Source organism: Bos grunniens, chromosome 9 (assembly GCF_055505025.1).
Source record: "Bos grunniens cultivar Pamir isolate PY7600 chromosome 9, Bosgru_T2T1.0, whole genome shotgun sequence".
Lineage (NCBI taxonomy): Eukaryota > Metazoa > Chordata > Mammalia > Artiodactyla > Bovidae > Bos > Bos grunniens.
In genome coordinates, this window is record NC_141173.1 from 100,959,474 (window position 1) to 100,970,710 (window position 11,237).

Consider the following 11,237-nt stretch of genomic DNA (forward strand, 5'->3'; position numbering starts at 1 on the left):
AGTCCAACTCTCACGTCCATACATGACCACAGGAAAAACCATAGCCTTGACTAGACGAACCTTTGTTGGCAAAGTAATGTCTCTGCTTTTGAATATGCTATCTAGGTTGGTCACAACTTTCCTTCCAAGGAGTAAGCGTCTTTTAATTTCATGGCTGCAGTCACCATCTGCAGTGATTTTGGAGCCCAAAAAAATAAAGTCTGATACTGTTTCCACTATTTCCCCATCTATTTCCCATGAAGTGATGGGACTGGATGCCATGATCTTCGTTTTCTGAATGTTGAGCTTTAAGCCAACCTTTTCACTCTCCTCTTTCACTTTCATCAAGAGGCTTTTTAGTTCCTCTTCACTTTTTGCCGTAAGGGTGGTGTCATCTGCATATCTGAGGTTATTGATATTTCTCCCGGCAATCTTGATTCTAGCTTGTGTTTCTTTCAGCCCAGCATTTCTCATGATGTACTCTGCATATAAGTTAAATAAGCAGGGTGACAATATACAGCCTTGGCCTACTCCTTTTCCTATTTGGAACCAGTCTGTTGTTCCATGTCCAGTTCTAACTGTTGCTTCCTGACCTGCATACAAATTTCTCAAGAAGCAGGTCAGGTGGTCTGGTATTCCCATCTCTTTCAGAATTTCCCACAGTTTACTGTGATCCACACAGTCAAAGGCTTTGGCATAGTCAATAAAGCAGAAATAGATGTTTTTCTTAAACTCTCTTGCTTTTTCCATGATCCAGTGGATGTTGGCAATTTGATCTCTGGTTCCTCTGTCCTTTCTAAAACCAGCTTGAACATCAGGAAGTTCACAGTTCACATATTGCTGAAGCCTGGCTTGGAGAATTTTGAGCATTACTTTACTAGCGTGTGAGATGAGTGCAATTGTGCGGTAGTTGGAGCATTCTTTGGCATTGCCTTTCTTTGGGATTGGAATGAAAACTGACCTTTTCCAGTCCTGAGGCCACTGCTGAGTTTTCCAAATCTTTAAGTATATCAAACACTTATTTTATATAGTTTATGCGATAGTTCTAATATCCGTTGTCATTGTGTATCTGTATCTGTGATTTCTTCTGATAAATCAAAATAATTGGGCCTTCTTTCGTTTGTAATTAAAAGACTCGGTTTAAGAGCTTTGTATTTTACCCTTGTCATCATAAAGGACCTACTGGTTGAACTTTGAACCCTAGATGTAGGATGCGTGTCCTCAGGATGTGTGTGTCCCTCCCCTTGTGTCATATATGCACACAATTTCTTTCATTTTTTCCTTTCTTCTTCAGGGAAATAGAAGGCACTACCAAGTCCAGATTGATGTAAACTAAATGTTTAGCTCTCATGTAAATTCTAGATTTTTCCTATTTGATCTACTGAACGTGCTACTGATCAGAGGTCCTCACGTTAGCAAGGTTCTCCTCAATAAATCTGTGTTTTAAACCATCAGAACTGGCATTCACTGTTAGAGGAATATTGACTCCAGATATTTTTGCTGAGTAGACTCATGACTTATTTTTGTTTCCGACTAGAACAGTATGTAAGAATCTTTAAACTTTGCCTTAAATTTTAATTCATTAGAAATAAATTTAATCTACCATACATCGACAGCTAATATGTTTTTAATATTTTTGGAATAAAAAGCAGTTTTATCTCTTATAAGAATATATTTAACAAAATACTTTTTAATATTTCATATATTTAATATTCATATATATGTGCACACATGACTATTGCAAGAGAAAGTTATATTAACATTACTAGTTAACATATATTTCATATTGACTTTAAATGTTTTAAAAGTTGAAATGTGGAATGTGTATTTTAAATTATGTTACTGTACCCCTGGGCTTAGTGACATAGGGTGTAACTCATAAACTGTATAATATGAATATTTATATACACACAGAATGATCCATATTTAAATATGGTGCTTCCTCTGATTATTCTAACTCTGAGTGAATAAGAATACCTTACCATAATAAGGAATTTGACTCTTTATGGAGACTATAGTGAGAATTCATTATATTACTTGTGAAACACTCATGAGAAAACCTTTTTGTCAAGAATTTCACATCCATTCTAGTTACGCGTTCACCATGTTCAACCCTGAAACATTATTTCTTCGGAACAACATTCAGGAAGATGCCCCTGGGAATACAAAAGGCCAGTGGTAAATTTTAGAGAATTGCTTGAAAAAGCTGCTCAAGTGAAGGCTTCACTCAATTTCCTGGTGTTTGTGCAGGCTCCATGCATTTCCTGTCAGAGGCACAGGTTAAATTTGGTTACCTTCTGAGCGAAATCTGGAGATAACTTGAGTGTAGAACAAGGGAAAGAATACAATATCCACAATCCAAATGCAGGATTGGTTCTAAGGTTTCTCCTGGGATTTTAGAATATGTCTGGGTTGAGTGCCTGTCTCAGCCACTCACCGGCCACTGGGAGCCTGCCAGTCACGGCACCCTGGTCTCAGCCATCACTCCCGAGCCACAGCTCACCTAAGCCCAAGAGCAGGGGAGAAAGAGAACTGCAAACATTTGGAGCAAGGATGAAGGGGGAAGAGCACTTTGGTTTTTAGGAAGGTGAGGGCTAGTCTACCGCTGAAAAGATCTTTAAGACTGTTATATCTGATATATGATTAAAGCTAAGAGAGTATATTTTGAAACATTATTATAGCATATTTGCTTTACAATGTGTTGTTAGCTTCTGCTGTACAGCAAAGTGAGTCGGCCATATGCATATGTCTGTCCCCTCTTTGGGGGATTTCCTTCCCATTTAGGTCACCGCAGAGCATCGCATGGGGTGCGTATACAGCTATGTACCTATGTGTGTGCACCCTCCACTATAGTGTGTGCTGTTGCATCCATCCCTTTGCAACCCTATGCCGGGCTCCTCTGTCCATGGGATTCTCCAGGCTGGAATACAGGAGCGGATTGCCATTTCCTACTGCAGGGGATCTTCCTGACCCAGGGATAGAACCTGTGTCTCTCGCATCGGAGGCAGATTCTTTACCTACTGTTCCACCCAGGAAGCCTGTGTTTTATAGTGGATTAGTATATTTTTAACTGTAATTGGCCTTTCCTTGAAAAACCGTGAATTCTACATATGAGCACATGCTAAGACTCAGAGGACTTTTCCATTTCCTTTTGCTGTTCCACGGAGGATTTGCCTTTCTGTGGTTGGGGAATTACACTGCAGGAAACAAAACTTCATCTCCCCCCAATAAAAACCACAAATGCCAGGTTTCATGTCCCAGACTCTATTGCAGGCAAGCAGGGAACATGACATAGCAACCCGAACTGGACATGCCGACCCCACACTTTGAATCATAAGCAGTGTGACTGAGCAGGACCCATTCTTGCTGTGGGTGGAGAACGCTGACAGCAGTTACCTCCAGGTCCCTGGTGGCTCAGACAGTAACGAATGCACCTGCAATGTGGGAGACCTGGGTTCAATCCCTGGGTTGGGAAGATCCCCTGGAGGAGGGAAACGCTACCCACTCCAGTATTTTCACTGGAGAATCCCCAGACAGAGGAGCCTGGCGGGCTACACCCACAGGGTTGCAAAGAGTCAGACATGACAGAGCGACTAAGTACACACACTAGAGGTTAGATCTATATTGTGTTGTCCACTGTTGGTGAGATGCTTTTAGTGGAAAAAAGTTACATCTGCAGCCAGTACTTCACTGACTTGATTTTTTCTTTCAATATTTTTTGATCATGCCCATAGCATGTGGCTTTCCTGGTGGCTCAGATGGTAAAGCATCTGCCTGCAATGCGGGAGACCCAGGTTTGATCCCTGGGTTGGGGAAGATCCCCTGGAGAAGGAAATGGCAACCCACTCCAGTACTCTTGCCCGGAAAATTCCATGGACAGAGGAGCCTTGTAGGCTACAGTCCATGGGGTCACAAAGAGTTGGACAAGACTGAGCAACTTCACTTCACTTCACTTCATAGTATATGGGGTCTTAGTCCCTTGACCAGGGATCTAACCCCTGACCCTTGCATTGGAAGCTCAGAGTCAATCACTGGCCCACCAGGGAAGTCCTTTACTGACTGGATTTAGATTATTATTTCTGTTTATGTAGCCGCCAAATTCTGTTCCTTAGATTTCCTAGAGGATTTGTGAATCACTTAATATCCTTTTAATACATTCCTCTTCAGGTTAAATTATTCATACTTTATTTGTTGCCTTCAATTAAGTATCACATACAAAATGTGACAGGTAATATAGCTTATTTTGTTCCTTAGAATTTCAGTTCAGAAAATCATGTAGAAACAATATCAACATTCATTAGTTATTAGATTATGATTTTGCAGGATGATTGTGGTTTTGGCTAACTGTTTCTGAAGGCAAGCTATGTTAGACGCTGCGTGGAGAGTTTTATATGCAGTGTTGCCTATACTATTCAACATGGCACACAAAGTAGGTACTATTATTACTTTTCTCACACAGGTGTAGAAGTCTAGCCAAAGATAGGCAGTACTGTGCAAACACTATGGTGAAGCCACAGCAAACACTGCCTTGGAAGCAGCTTCATGCTCTGCTGTGGGCCTGTTCTATATCAGTTAATGTGCTTAGAGCTAGAAATGCAAAAATTAATTATGAACATTCCTATCCTTGATTCATCATTTAGGTAAAATAATAAAGTAAATCTATAACTATTCTTCATTACAAAAATTGTATAATAGCATGATGGAAACTCAAATAAGGGCGCAATCATTTCTCAACACTAGTGTCCTGAAAGGCTGTAGACCAGAGAAGACAAGGATTCCCCCTTGTGCGTATATGGCATCTGCTGTTGGACAGTTCTATCAGTGTTATTTATGGGCTGAAAGGGTAAGACTGTTGTTGTTCACTCACTAAGCTGTGACTGACTCTTTGTGACCCCAGGTACTGTAGCACTGCAGGCTTCCCTGTCCTTCACCATCTCCCAGAGTTTGCTAAAACTCATGTCCATTGAGTCAGTGACGCCATCCAAAAGGGTAAGATATGGTGACTGAACAAAAACTAAATCCTGAAGACCACTCATGATGCCTAATCTATCAGAGAAGAGTGTAAAATATCACTACTGTGGATTCCCTCCTAAGACTGCATTATCAGGAATTTCTTGGGATTTTGTTTTACAAATGATGACTAACTTTGGGGCATAAGGAAAAGAAACAAGTAGCAGATTTGTTTGCAATATTTAAATGATATATTAGTGACAGGAAAACATCTGACTTTATACGGGTCAATTTTGACCTGATTACAAAATATTTTAATTGTGTAGATATTTAATGGTGTCTTTATATGTAAGAGATGGAGAAGGAAATGGCAACCGTGTCCAGTATTCTGGTCTGGAAAATCTCCTGGACAGAGAAGCCTGATCGGCTTTAATCCTTGGGGTTGCAAAGAGTTGGACATGACTGTGTGACTGAGCACACATGTGTATGTAAGAGAAAGCAATTTTCTCAGTAAGAATCAAGTCTGCGCTTTTAATGAAATAGTTTTATGAATAAAGAGGTCAATAAGAAATATAATCTCCCACCACCAGAAACACATTTCAGATGTGAAACCTTTAAGGGAAATAGACCAGACAGAAGCTGCAGCAGCTTCCTACTGTCTCTGAAACAAACCAGACAAAAGTAGTGGCTTAAAAGAACACAAATGTATCATCATCATTTGGAGGATGGCAGAAATCCCAGGTGGTGCTAGTGGTAAAGAAACTGCTTGCCCATGCAGGAGATATAAGAGATGTGGGTTGGACCCCTGGGTTGGGGAAATCCCTTGGAGAAGGGAAAGGCAACCTACTCCAGTGTTCTTGCCTGGAGAATTCCATGGATAGAGGAGCCTGGCGGGTTATGGTCCACGGGGCTGCAAAGAGTCAGACACGACTGAGCGACTTGACACACGCAGCAGAAATTCAAACTATGTCTCTGCTGCTGCTGCTGCTAAGTCGCTTCATTCACGTCTGACTCTGTGTGACCCCATGGACAGCAGCCTACCAGGCTCCTCTGTCCATGGATTTTCCAGGCAAGAGTACTGCAGTGGGGTGCCATTGCCTTCTCCGAAACTATGTCTCAAGAGGCTCAAATCAAGGTGTCAGCAGTGCTGTGTTCCCTGAGGCTCCAGGGGAGACGCCGTTTCTCTGCCTTTTCCACCTTCTAGAGACACCTCGGTCCTTGACTGCCTCTCATCTTCAAAGCCGTCAAGAACATCACTCAGCTTCTGCTTCTGTCATCACGCCTCCTCCTCTGACTCTCTTTCCCGTCTCCCTCTTTCACGTTTAAGGACCTTTATGATTCCATTGCATCTACCTGGGTGATCTCTCCATCTGAAGCTCCTTTCCCCAACTGCAAAGCTCCCTTTGTCATCGAAGTAACAGATTCACAGATTCCAGAGATGAGGGTGTGGATCTATCTGGGGGGCATTGTTCTGTCAACCACAGAATCTTTTTCCTTCTACTTTGGCTCCCAATTTCTCACCTACTGAATAAACTTATTTTTCTCTCCTGATTTCTTTCCCTTAAATATGCAAGCCTATTTTAGAATGTCTCGTTAAAGCAAATAAACTTCTCTTTGGACTTTATATCTCTCTCCAATTACCATCTTACAAGGTTTTTTTCTTTAACAGCAGTCTTTTGAAAGTTTCTTTCACTCACTCTTTCCATTCCTTCTCTCTAAATCAATCTCCAGTTCATTTTATTCCCCAGGGAGATTTTATAGCTGGTAACTCCAGAAAACACTCCCTCCCTCTTCATATTCTGAACCCTCACAATAACAATTAAGATACCTTCCTTCTTGAAATGACCATTGAGCTTGGATTTCATGCTATCACCTTTCCATGGTTTTCCTCTGATCCCTGCAGATTAATCTTTTCCTAGTTCATTTGTTATTTTTTTTATTTTCTATCTAGGTTAGTCTTGAACTTTTCTCCATTCCTACAAAACTGTTTCTGTCTAGGTAATCTCATTCACTTGCTTTAAGTATGGTCTATATGCCTTTTCTTTCTTTCTGGAAAAAAAAAGAAAATATATATATATATATTCTATTTAATTAGAGAAAATGAATGATAATTGTTCATGCTTATGTTTCAGTGAAGTTATATATGGAAATTTTGTGTCAGTTAATGCATATCTATCTCATTTCTATGGCAATGCAATATTATGGATATACCATAATTAATATAACTAGCTTATTGAGAAACTCCAATTTTCTATTTTTTCTATTATAGCATCATTTTGATAAATGTGTAATATGTAGTGACAAACATTTTATCAGTGAGGAATACCAGACAAGGATATTGAATTCATTTCAAAAGAAACATCATAGATGTTATACTGTGAACAGTATTTTGGTCTGAAGTCCTTTCCGTCAGCAGAGTCCAGCAGTTCACTAACTTACTTCCCTATGCATTAAGGACCCGAAGTCATAAGAAAGAGAGTAAGTAGTTATGCAACCACATTGGAAAGTAGTCCGTTTCCAACTATGTTCTCTTTTTTTGGAGAGGAGATACTTCCTCTTTCCTTGGCGCTTTTCCATAAGAATGCCCCTTCAAGAAAAGAAGAAATATTCCAATAATATACACATGTACAGTGAAAAATTCTTTCTATATGTTCTGTTAAACTTGTATAGAAGCAGTGACAATTTTTTTGAGCAACAATATAGGTTAAAACTCAGGATTTATATGGTCACATCTCTGATGTTATCTGCTTTTCTCATGAAAAGCAGTTGATATCCAGCATAGCAGTGGTTTTGCTAAAGGTACACCTTCTGCCCTGTGACTTAGGTTAGCCTTAGGAAACCACCCTGTTCACCTCTGAGAAGGTTAGAAATAGTCCCTCCAAATTCCTGTTCTTTTCCTTATAAATGATTATCTGAACTGTTTGTCCCCACTGATCAATGGGAACAAAAAGCTTGGAATCCAATTTTCCTTAAGATGCCCTTGAACTTGAACTCTGGCTGACTCAGCCCCAGCTGGCACAGTGCACCTCCTTAGGTGTCTTCCAGAAAAGCACCCTGACCTCAAGTGAAACATCTACCTTCCAAGAACACACAAGTTGAGGGGATTTCTGAACCTTTTCTCTTTTCCAGAATCATAAGGCTCAGGTAATAGTCAACATTGTCAAGAATAGAAATAGTTGAGCATGAATCAGATCAGATCAGATCAGTCACTCAGTCATGTCCAACTCTTTGCAACCCCATGTATCACAGCACACCAGGCCTCCCTGTCCATCACCAACTCTTGGAGTTCACTCAGACTCATGTCCATTGAGTCAGTGATGCCATCCAGCCATCTTATCCTCTGTCGTCCCCCTCTCCTCTTGCCCCCAATCCCTCCCAGCATCAGAGTCTTTTCCAATGAGTCAACTCTTCGCAGGACGTGACCAAAGTACTGGAGTTTCAGCTTTAGCATCATTCCTTCCAAAGAAATTCCAGGGCTGATCTCCTTCAGAATGGACTGGTTGGATCTCCTTGCAGTCCAAGGGACTCTCAAGAGTCTTCTCCAACACCACAGTTCAAAAGCATCAATTCTTCGGCGCTCAGCCTTCTTCACAGTCTAGCTCTCACATCCATACATGACCACAGGAAAAACCATAGCCTTGACTAGATGGACCTTTGTTGGCAAAGTAATGTCTCTGCTTTTGAATATGCTATCTAGGTTGGTCATAACTTTCCTTCCAAGGAGTAAGTGTCTTTTAATTTCATGGCTGCAATCACCATCTGCAGTGATGTTGGAGCCCAGAAAAATAAAGTCAGCCACTGTTTCCACTGTTTCCCCATCTATTTCCCATGAAGTGATGGGACTAGATGCCATGATCTTCATTTTCTGAATGTTGAGCTTTAAGCCAACTTTTTCACTCTCCACTTTCACCTTCATTGAGAGGCTTTTTAGTTCCTCTTCACTTTCTGCCATAAGGGTGATGTCATCTGCATATCTGAGGTTATTGATATTTCTCCCAGGTAGGCACACACAATTTTTAAACAAAGTGGCAGAAGCAATTTAATGATGAAATGTATTAAATAAATCATATTGGAAAAAAATGGACGTCTGTAAGCAGAGCAAACAAGCAACAATCTTCATTAAAACTACATTGTATTTAAAGCATTCACCTATAGGTCCAAGTGTAAAAAGCGTAATTATAATTTTGGAAAACACGGAGAAGAACATGTGACCTAAGATTAGGCAGAGTTCATCGATATGACTCTAAAGAGCACAGTCCATTAGAAACATAATGAAGAAATTGTGCTTCACCAAGATTAAAATCATTTGATTTCTGAAAGACCTTGTTAAGAGGATGAAAAGGCAAACCACAGATGGGGAGCAAATATCAGCAAACCACATAATTGACCAAGGACTTGTTTCCATAATTATAAAATATTTTCTAAATGATATGGTAAGAATACAATTCAGTTAGAACATGAGCAAAAGACGTGAAAGACATCAGGGAAGAGAATATGAAATACCAGGTGTTCACAGGAAAGTTGTTGATGTCGTTGTCCATCATGGAAATGCAAATTAAAGCATTTTAATGATGAGATACCACTTGTTCCTGAAGAATTACACGTGCTTACATGCTAAGTTGCTTCAGTTGTGCTTGACTCTTTGTGACCCCATGAACTGCAGCCCGCCGGGCTCCTCTGTCCGTGAGATTCTCTAGGCAAGAACACTGGAGTGGGCTGCCCTCCTCCAGGGGATCTTCCCGACCCAGGGATCAAACTCTTAAGTCTCCTACATTGGCAGGCAGGTTCTTTCCCACTAGTGAGTGTGTGCATGTGTGTGTGTGTGTGTGTATGTGATAAATACATATGATTCACACACACACACACACACACGCCAAGTTCTGATGAGGATATGGAACAACTAGATCCTGATGCATTGCTTGGGAGATGAGAGATCATTAGAGCTACTCTGGAGACTGCTTGGCGATTTTTCTTTTTTTTTGCACTCACTAGAGTTCATTTCATTGAACTGATCTAAATATTTTATTTAAAGAAATATCTGAAGATTACATTATTAATGGGAAGAATATAAACATACATACTTAAAGACCTTTTTGTAGTGACATATGGGAAATAGATTTCTCCAATAACATGATTGGTTTTGTCATTCTACTAGTGGAATACATCCTGCAGAAACATGATTTCACCTTCAAATCTGAGCGCATTACCCTCACATAAAAAAAGAAAAAAAAAAGATAATTGAAAAAAAAGGAAACTTTGATTAGTTTAAATTTGCGGTAGACCACATCTGATTTGTTGAAGAGCAAGTTCTTTTCCAGTCCCTAAGACATCCAACACCCATGCAGAGGAATTAAATTTAGATGCCCTTCTTCAGATGGCTGATAATTTACATGTGAATGAGTTCAGCAAGATTGAGAGTTTGAACTACTTTTGTGACCCGGAAGAAAAGTTTAGAGATGCAATGGCGTTTATTTGGGAATTTGCTCCTGCTTCTGGAGATATGTATGAGCTATCTACAAACGCACAAGAAAAGAAGCATTATGCAAATATTGTAAAGACGTGGTGAAAAAGCTATTAAGAGAACACTCAAAGATGGACATTGTCGTCTATGGCATGTGGTTTTGTGTGGCTGTGTATCTGAATGTGAGGGCTTACAAAACAAAATCAAATACCAACAACACTTAAAGAAACATCTAGATAAAACGAGGGAAGATACTGTTACACTCTCAAAACTGAACTGGGTTGAGCAAAAAGCATGGCTGCTACTCTGTTTGGAAAAATACCATCCTCAGCTACACAGGAAGCTTTGCAACATTTCCTTAAGGCTGAAGAACTAGTTCCTGGGCTTTCTAAGTCCAATTATATATTCTTAGCAATTTCTTATTGAGCTGAATATGTGCTATATGTTCCCGCAATTATATTCCTGAGTATTTATAATATAAAAATGAAAATATGTCTACTTAACACTCATAGCATGAAGTTGAGCAAGATGTGATTTGCCCATAAAACGTGCAGTTACCAGACGACTCGGGCTTCCCTCATAGCTCTTCCCTCAGCTCAGCTGGTAAAGAATCTGCCTGCAATCCAGGAGACTCCGATTCAATCCCTGGGTTGGGAAGATTCCCTGGAGAAGGAAAAGGCTGCGCACTCCAGTATGCTGGCCCGGAGAGTTCCATGGACCGTAGTCCATGAGGTCATAAAGAGTTGGACACGACTGAGCTACTTTCACGGCCACTTTTCACCACCAGACGACTCAACGAGTAGATAACAGACTGTTCAGTTCAGTTCACGACAGTCACTCGGTCGTG

General features: G+C 40.3%; 1 pseudogene; it reads left to right on the forward strand.

Annotated features, from left to right (window-relative positions):
* LOC147366463 (regulator of microtubule dynamics protein 2 pseudogene) overlaps positions 1–10,816 on the forward strand; it is a 62,209-nt pseudogene extending 51,393 nt beyond the window's left edge.
* The last annotated feature ends 421 nt before the right edge of the window (positions 10,817–11,237 follow it).